Raw genomic sequence first — 9,611 nt, forward strand, 5'->3', positions numbered from 1 at the left:
CCTCCACCCCGGATTGTAAGTTGGAGCAAATGGGTCTAGTTTAGGACGAGGTTGAAAACCTTGCAAAGCATTAACTTGTGCCTCATCCTCAAATATAGGCTCTCCCATTTTCGGGCATAAATTTGCTCCATGTCCAGATTCTCCACAAATCCCACAAGTCTCGACTGACATCACTTGTTGAGATTTAGAGTCTTTCACCCTCAAAAGTTCCACTTGCCTAGTCAACTCGGCAAGTTGCCTTGTAACATCATAGCTTGGCGTAGCTTCATTGATGACTGTCTTCCTTCCTCCTCTAGCACTCTTTTGTTGAGAATTCGAGGCCATCATCTCAAATATGTTCTTGACTTCTTCAGCTGTCCTATTCCCAATATCTCCTCCTGCAGCGTTATCCACCATGTATTGAAAGTTTTGAGACAAACCATCATAGAAAAACTGATTAAGCAATGTAGGTGGTAGATGATGATGTGGACATTGTCGCTGAAGACTCCGAAATCTATCTCATGCCTCATGAAAAGTCTCACCGAAATTTTGAGCAAATGTGACAATTTGTGCTCTCAAATCTTGAGTCTTCTGGTTGGAGTAGTACTTAGCCATGAATATCTCATAGACGGCCTCCTAATTCCGTAAGGAATTTGGTTCAAGAGACATGAACCACGCCTTAGCCTTGTCCTTCAAAGTGTATGGAAAACACTTCATCTTCAATTGATTCGTGTTCAGTCCTTGTGGAGGAAAATTAGTAACCACATAATAGAACTCTCTGATGAAGTTCAATGCATCTTCTGAAGGCATTCCATAGAAAGAAGGTAGCTGGCTAAAATGCATAGGCTTAAGCACATAATTCTTAGCTGCATCTCCAAGAACTATACTAGAGGTTTCCGGTTCAACCATCGGACGAGCAAAATCCCTCATACTCCTTTGAGTTACTGTTGCCATCCCTGCTGGTTGAGTTGTGGAGTTTTGAGTCTCTTCCAAAACTTCTGTACTTGCTTCAAGGCTATCGTCACTAAATGACCGGTCTTCTTCTTCCTCCAGATTTGCTAATAATTCTCGTGTTTGGTGTATATAATCAATTTCAGGAGTCAACTTCCTTTTAAGGCTTCGTCGACCCTGCATATAAATCTATCACCAAACAAAGAAACGGATCATATGCACCTGAAGAAAGAAGGAAAATAAAATAAAACAAAACACAAAAAATAAAATAACACACAAATACTAAGCCTAAAGCCTTCCCCGGCAACGACGCCAAAATTTTGTTCAACCTAAAGTGTACTCTCTAGATTGCTCGCAAGAGAACGAGGTCAATCATAGAGTGACAAGTTGACCCAAGTCGTATTCCACGAGAAAGACTTAGCAGGGCTAATTATCTATGTGTTAAACACGTATAAACAATAAGACATAAACATTCTAACCAATTTTCAAGTGATCAAGTAGTTTATCAAAAACAACGAGAAATAAATTCTAGATAATAAAACAAATAGAAAATTCAAGGATTAAAGATTCTAGGGCGACGGATCATCTTCTTGGGAAATCAATAAAGAAGTGAAGATCATGCACAATTAATAAACTCAGTAATTTCTCCTAACGTAGGTGCTCAAACCATAGTTTTCACATTACGCTAATTAAATCACATGAATTCATCAATTATTAAACTACACGTTTCCGATTAAGTCTAATTCCAATTCAACCACGGTCAAGAAACAAGTTCTTCTCTTGATCTCACACGTTGCAAACACAATCAAGCAGTGATCAATTGCTAAATCGAATATCAAACAATTGAATCGGATAAAGTGCATCAATACATCACAAGCAAATCAATTAAACCCAATTAAATCTCCAACCCTAGATTATGGAAGTTAGTTCATCATGCTGTAGAACTCAAAGTAGGAGAAAAAGTAAACCATGGAATTAAAACAAAGAAGAAAGATAAAGAAATAATTGCGAAATTCAAAGTGCAAATCCGTTCCAATGCGTAAAGAAAGTGAAATAAGAAGATTAAACTAAAGTTCTCCTATTGTTCTTGCTTCAAAAAGAGAAGAGGATGGAAGTTCTAAGTGAAAAAGATCTATTTGAATCTCTAAAAACCGCCCTTCTTATGAGAAATCCCATCAGAAACTGTCAGGGTCAGCCCGGTTGACTAGTGCGCCGCGGCTCACTCAATATTCTGCCCATTTTCCTTCAAGCAGTCAACCCGGTTGACTTGTGCACTGCGGCTCACTGCCTTCTCTCCCCAATCTTCTTCTAATCACCCCCGATTCATTGTGAGCAATGGTTAGCAAGGCTTAAACACTCTCTTTTACGTCGTTGTGAGCTTTCTTCACAATCTTCAAATGCTTTAATATCGACATTCTTCATTTAACACCTAAAGCATCACAATTAACCATTAAGCTCAAATTAACACAAAATCACCACTACTCTACACAACTTTTACAATAAAATATGACTAAACTAATAATAGACAATGGCACAAGCACGACAAAACATGAATTACACCATCACTGAAAAAGAGTTGCTTATTGTGGTTTTTGCTTTAGATAAGTTTCGTGCTTACATCATTGGTTCTAAGGTAATTGTCCATAGTGATCATGCAGCTTTGAGGTATTTGTTGACTAAGTCCCAAGCCAAACCACGTCTTATCCGTTAGATTTTATTGTTACAAGAATTTGATCTTGAGATTAAGGATAGGAAGGACAGTGAGAACTCTGTTGCCGATCACTTGTGTAGACTTGAGCATAATGTGGTAGAGTCGGGTCACGATGTCATTCATGAGTCATTTCCTTTTGAGCATGCATATGAACTTGCCTCCGTGCCTTGGTTTGCTGATATAGTTAATTATCTTGCTTGTGGGGAGTTGAGACCCGATCTAACATCCCAAGAGAGGAAAAGGTTCTTCGCTAGTTGTAGGCAATATTATTGGGAAGATCCTTACCTTTTCAAGTTGGGTAAGGATGACGTGATTAGGAGATGCATTACGGATGTGGAACAACAACAAGTGTTGAGGCTTTGCCATGATGCTCATTGTGGTGGGAATTTTGGTGGACAAAAGACGGCTCACAAAGGTCCTCCAATCCGGTTTGTTTTGGCCAAGTCTTTTCAAAGATGCTCACAATTTCTATCTTGCGTGTGATCGATGTCAAAGGGTTGGTAATATTGGGCGAAAGAATGAAATGCCCCTCACTAGCATCCTTGTTGTTGAGATTTTTGATGTGTGGGGCATTGATTTCATGGGCTCATTTCCTTTGTCGCATGGTTTTGAGTATATCTTACTTGTTGTTGATTATGTGTCTAAGTGGGTTGAGGCTGTTGATTTATACTTAATTGTTCTAATTTTAGGGGTTTGCATATACATATTTTAAGTTAAATCTTCTGGAAATTGGTGTGTTTTATGGTTTGTTTTATGCTTTGTTTTAGGTTTTATAGATGAAAGAGTGCAATTTTGGAGATTTTGGGTTAAGAATGGCGTTTTTAGGATAGCTCTATCGCCAGAGCTGCCAGAGCTGAGCTGCGAGGATAGCTTTGTCGACAGAGCTAAGCTGAGAGGATAGCTCTGTAGCAGTGCAAAGCTGACTTGCAGAGTCAGAGCCGAAATTTCCAGAGCTGAACTTCCTATGCATAGCTAAAATCTTCAGAGCAGAGCTGAACTCGACAGAGCTGACTTCCAGCTCTGTCATGACCGCCAGAGCTGACTTCCAGCTCTGTCATGATCACCAGAGCTGACTTCCAGCTCTGACTACCTTTCCAGAGTTGACGCACCAGAGTTCGCTTAAGTTCCAGAGCAGACTTACTCTCGCCAGAGCTAAATTTCTAGAGCTGACTTCCAGCTCTGCTATGACCGCCAGAGCTGACTTCCAGCTCTGCCATGATCGCCAAAGTAAATTTGACAGAGCAGAGCTAAAGATCGACAGAGTCAACTTATGCAGAGCTGACTTTTCAGCTCTGCACTTTTTTGAGCTCGCTAATACAGAGCTGACTTTCAGCTCTGCACTTCCCTTTCCAGAGTCGAACGTGCAGAGTAGCCAATTTCTCGCCAGAGTGGAGATAACTTGAAAAGCACGATTTTGATGGACTTACCTTCCCTCACACAATTCAATTTCCTTTAGAGTCCAACTTTGCATGGCAAGTTTGATGGTGATCAAGATTAAATTGAAGTCTATAAATAGGGTCGTTTATTATTTGTAAAAATAATCCTTTCGTGCCCTAATTTTCGTTCCACTTTGAGAGAGAGTTATTCTTCTGCAAGACAACCAAGACTTAGGCGTTTTTCTTGCTTTCTTAGTTTCTTCATAGTTTTCGAATTTCATTGTTCTAAGTTAGGGTTCGATTTAGTTTTTTAGTTTCTTCTTGGATTGTGATTGAGTGAAACAATTACACGTTCAAGACATTTACAGTATTTCATATTTTAATTCAATTTATTTCGTTTCATTATGTTTATGCTTTGCCTTTACGTTTATGCTTTCTTTTCAATCATGCAATTTAAATTATGCAATTTCGTTTCATGCCTAGATTAGAAGGTTTTTAATTTACAAGTATTTAAATTCTTAAGTTAGATTTAATTTAAGTTGTTTAATTCTTGCCTAGGGTTTTTATAGTTTTGTTCTTAGATTAATTTTAAGATTAATTTGCAAGTTTAAGTTTAAATTCACGTCTAAGTTTAAATTCAAGTTTACTATTTTTAAATTAACTCTTTATTGTTTTCCTACGATACAACTAGAAGCCCTGTAAGATCTTCCTTGAGAGACGACTTGGGTTAGCTTGCACGTTACAATAGATCTCGTACTATTGCGAGTCAATCTTGAGTAGTGTTTAGGTTGAGTCAATTTTGGCGCCGTTCTCGAAAAGGTTTTAGGCATTTTAGTTGTGTCGCTTTTCTTTTTGCTTTTACTTGCTTTATTAAATTTTCAGTTTTTTTTTTGACTTGGGGGGGTTGGGGAGGGGGAGCAGTGGGGTTTGAACCCGGGACCTCACTGTTCACACACAGGAGGTCGCACCGACCCAACTGTTTTTCTTTGTTATGTTTTCATTTCTTTTAGTTTCTTTTTGTTTCTTTGTTTTGCTTGGGAGTTAATTTATTCCTTGGAGTCTTGAATGTGAAGGGGGGTAAATTAATCTACTTTCATAGGTGTTCGTTAGAGAAGCTTGTGAATAGTTCTGTGATCTCTCATCAGGGTTGGATTAAATTGGTAATTGAATCAATAGATTAAATGCATGTAGTTAATTAGTAAAAGTACATCCCTAGGGTCAGAGTCTTTTAATATTTGATTTATTTATCATTGTTTTTCTGCTGTTTAGATTTTATTTTATTAAGTTGAGTATTTGATTCACCGTCTTATTTGCTTTGCCTATCTACTGTGAGTGTCTGTTTAGGGAATAGCTAAAGTAATTTTGATTTTACAGTCTCTGTGGATACAATACTCGACTGCTTATTATTTGCTACAATTGCCTGTGTTAGTTGCAGTTTGTCTTGCTAAGAAATTAGTGATCAACTTTTTTGGCGCCGTTGCCGGGGACTATTTAGAATTTACTTTAATATTTCTAACTAGACTTAAACATTATTTCAGGCGTTATAAGTTTTTATTTTTATTTTATTTTTAGTTTTTAGTTTCTGTTTCTGATTTTTGTTTGTTGTCTCAGGAGTGTATGATCACGAGATCCGAAGGAAAGGAACATCTTGTACCTTTGAATTTGGAAATCGAAAAGCAGCATAAAAGAGACAACCGCGAAAAGAAGAAGCAAGCAATGGCAGAGCAACAGAATAACGTGGATCTTGAAACCCTTATGCGAACAGTGACAAACCTTCAGAGGCAGTTAGATGAAGAGAGAGAGGAGAGCAGGCGCAACCGGGTTCCTCCACCAGAGCCACCACTGAATCACATGTATCAGCCTCGGGTTGATCAATTTCAAGGAGGCAGATGGGGACCAACTGTGCAGGCTACCACGTTCGAGCTGAAGCCGGGATTGATAAACATGGTGCAAGCTGAACAGTTTAGTGGAACGGCTTCTGAAAATCCGCATGCTCACATTACTCAGTTTCTAGATATCTGCGACACTATTAAGCATAATGGAGTGCCACCAGATGCCATCAGAATGAAAATGTTTGGATTCTCTCTCAGGGACAGAGCGAAGGAGTGGTTCAAGAGTTTGGACAAAGGTGCTATTACTGGATGGGAGGATTTGTGTAGAGCTTTCCTAGCAAAATACTTTCCTGCTTCTAAAGCTCAGAAAATCATTGCGGAGATTTCTCACTTTTCCCAGCTAGGAGATGAGACCATTCATGATGCCTGGGAAAGATTTCGTGAGCTGCTCAGGAACTGTCCACAACATGGTTTCACAGAGGATCAGCAGATCATTCACTTTTATAATGGTTTGACTGGTCTAACAAAAAGTATGGTGGATGCTACTGCAGGTGGATGTCTTCTCCATAGAAATACAAGGGAGGCATATCGTGTGATAGAAGAGATGGCCTCCAATAGTTATCAATGGCCGAATGATAGAAATTCTACGAGAAGAATTGCAGTTGTGTATGAGGAGAGAGATAATTTTAAGGAGAAATATGAAGCTCTTCAAAAGCAGTATGAGTTGGAGAGAAAAGCACTGCTAGCAAAAATTCCTTAGCAGCCGAGTTTATCTGATGTTTCACAGTTTGAGGATGCTAATTATGTCCAGCAGCAGTACCAAGTCAATAGACCAAGCTATCAGGGGCATCAAGGCGAAAATCCGTTTTATCATCCCAATAATAGGAATCATCCAAATTCTTCCTATTCAAATCCCAACAATGCTTTGCAGCCTCCACCTGGGTTTTCTGTGTCTAGTGGAGGAGTCATCAATGAGCCGAAGAAGGATTCACTAGAGGAGATGATGAAGCAAGTGTTGGTGAAGGTGACCGGGATGGAAGCAAACTCGGCAAACATGGGGACCAAAATTTCCAACATAGAGCAAAATTTTTCAGCGTTGTCTAAGTAGGTGCAGATGTTGGAGACTCAAGTTGGTCAGATGGCTAACCAAGCAGCTGCACAGCACAAGCCAGGCCAATTTCCTAGCAACACTCAGTTCAATCCGAAGAGCCAACATCAACAGCCTCAGCAAAATCAGCAATGTCATTCCATACGGGTGGTTGATAATTCAATTGAGATTGAAGGTATTTCTGTTTCTCCCCCTCTTCCATTCCCGAGGCCAAGATTAGATGAGCAAAGCTCCAAATTTTTGGAGACATTTAAGAAGTTGGCATTGAATATTCCTTCCGTGCAGATCTTGAGAAACAAGCCAAAAGAGGTGCAAATTGTGAAGGCTGTGATGGAAAAGAAGAGTGCATTCAATGAATTTGAGGAGGTGCTCGCAGTGAAGGAGTATCAGTTGGCTCCAAAGAGAGAAGATCCGGGCAGCTTCAATATTCCTGTGAAGATAGGAAAGTCATTGTTTGAGAAAGTGATGTGTGACACGGGAGCAAGCATAAATGTCATGCCTCTCAAAGTGTATAGGAAGTTGCAACTGGGGGATTTGAAGCCAACCAACAAGACAATTTAGCTTATTGATAAGTCTTGCTCTAAACCTCTAGGAGTTGCGGAAGATGTGCTTGTGAAGGTGAGTGATTTTTTCTTCCCAGTCGACTTTGTAGTGTTGGATATTCCGGAGGATCCAAAGATGCCTTTGCGGTTAGGGAGACCTTTCCTTGCCACATGTGGAGCAAAGCTAGATATGCAATGGGGGACGATGACATTGGGAGCCTATGGGAAAACTGTGATTTTCAAGAAACCTCCACCAAAGGAAGTTTCCCCAGAATGAAGTGATTAATTTGGCTGATAGTTTTCTAGCAAATTCGGTAGATGAAGAGGTTGAGAATAATGAGCTGCCCAAGTATGAAGCCAAGAAAAAAACTCCAAAACCAAAAGAAGTTCTGACTTTTGAGATGTGTTTGTTTTTGGAGCATGATGGGGGGTCTTTGAAAACCCTTACCCCCAAGAAGAAGAAAGTGAAATTCTGGATTTTTCGGAACAAAAATGAGAAGGGAGCAATGCTTGTGGAGGATGTTCGAGCCAAGATAAGTGTTTTGGTGGAGAGGGCACCCAAGAGTAGAAAAGCTTTCCAATGGTTAGAGTGTTTTTTCCGACCTCCATGAGTTTTTGAGGTATCGTCGAGATCTAGACGTTAAATTAAGCACTTGTTGGGAGGTAACCCAACCGTTTTTGTTTTGTTTTTCTTTTTTTTAGCTTCATTTTGTTGTTTTGTTTGGGGTTTTAGTGCAGTGTTGAGCTTGGAAGAATAGGGAACTCGCGCTTTGTTCATACCACCACCATGGAGCATGTTTTTCTGTGAGTAGTGACTCACATATCATCATCCCTCTAAACTTATTTTCGAACTTATGTTCTGTAATAAGTTTGGAGGAGGGGGGTGAGAATATATATGTGTATCACTTTTATTATTTTTGTTAGCTTTATTGTTTTATTCTGATTGGTTGGTGGTGTGTGATTGTTTTGTTTTTGAGATGTTTATTGCTCCTATTAGATTTCTGGTAAGATGTCAATGATGATTTCTGTGAAAAAAAATAATTTTGAATTTGATTTTCTTTGATGATTTGAGCATAATTGGAACTAATTTGCATAATTCTAGAGTGATTTTGATCTTGACTTTTGGACGTTGAATAAACCTATGAGATTTTGAGCCATAACTGTTTATCATACACAATTTATTCTTTGTTGTGAGTTTTGTCATGCAAGTGGTGATCTTCTAGAACTTACCATGGTTTCTGTGTCGAGGTTGTTGTTGTGCCCAGGATTAGGAGATGATTTTAGGCCATCTTTAATTAGCTACATTATTATCCTAAACACTGTCCTTGAAAAATTATCCTTTGTTATCCACTTTGAGCCTAATTAGCTTTTATTCTTTAGCCGGATGATAGGGGGTGATGAAGTATATGGGGATCTTTGTGTGGTGAATATCATAGTGGGTTATAAAAAAGAAGGGATGACATTGTGCTACTATTTACTCTTATAAGCTCTAGAAAGTTGTGAAAAGAAAAAAAAATTGAGAAAAGAAAAAAAAAGGAAAAAAGTGTGAAGTCGAGTGTTTATTGAGAAATTTGTTAGACAATCGACTTTGTGTGTTGGAAATAAATGGAGAGCATAAAAGAGTGTTTAGTTCTATTTTGTGATGATTAAATCCCTTGAGTTGTGCTGTTTATGGTGATATAGTTGGGTGGAAGATGGAATTTATTCCATACTTGATTTGTGAAGCTATAAGGTTGGTGTTCTTAATTATTTATTGAGTCACTTAATCCTATATTTCCCTACCTTAACCAATGTCCTTACATTATAACCCAAAGAAAAAGACCTTTCTGATCTTAGTCCTGGCACACTATTAGCGATGGAGATTGTAGACGATTGGAAAGCTTATGGTAAGTGATCTATATTGCATTGAATTCGATGAGAGCATACACGTTCTATATATTCCATCAAATTGAGAGTTGAGTGATACACATTCCGTGTGAGATTCAATTGTTTGGAATGTCAAGGTTGATTTTGCTATAGGTTGTGTTTATTGGTGAATTTTGTGCTTAATTATTGAGGATTTGAGAATTCCATTATCATTCTTTATCTTTCGAAGGCATCGATGAGCTAGAT

At 38.7% G+C, this 9,611-nt stretch overlaps 2 non-coding genes across 2 annotated transcripts; one reads left to right on the forward strand and one right to left on the reverse strand.

Moving 5' to 3' along the window:
• The first annotated feature begins 454 nt into the window (after positions 1 to 454).
• On the forward strand, positions 455 to 561 carry LOC130991057 (small nucleolar RNA R71). Its single transcript, XR_009091021.1, has one exon. It is a non-coding gene; the product is annotated as a small nucleolar RNA R71 (small nucleolar RNA).
• A 5,655-nt stretch (positions 562 to 6,216) lies between these two features.
• Positions 6,217 to 6,323, reverse strand: LOC130991116 (small nucleolar RNA R71). The gene has a single exon (XR_009091079.1). It is a non-coding gene; the product is annotated as a small nucleolar RNA R71 (small nucleolar RNA).
• Positions 6,324 to 9,611: the final 3,288 nt, after the last annotated feature.

This window comes from Salvia miltiorrhiza, chromosome 6, assembly GCF_028751815.1.
Source record: "Salvia miltiorrhiza cultivar Shanhuang (shh) chromosome 6, IMPLAD_Smil_shh, whole genome shotgun sequence".
In the NCBI taxonomy this organism is placed as follows: domain Eukaryota; kingdom Viridiplantae; phylum Streptophyta; class Magnoliopsida; order Lamiales; family Lamiaceae; genus Salvia; species Salvia miltiorrhiza.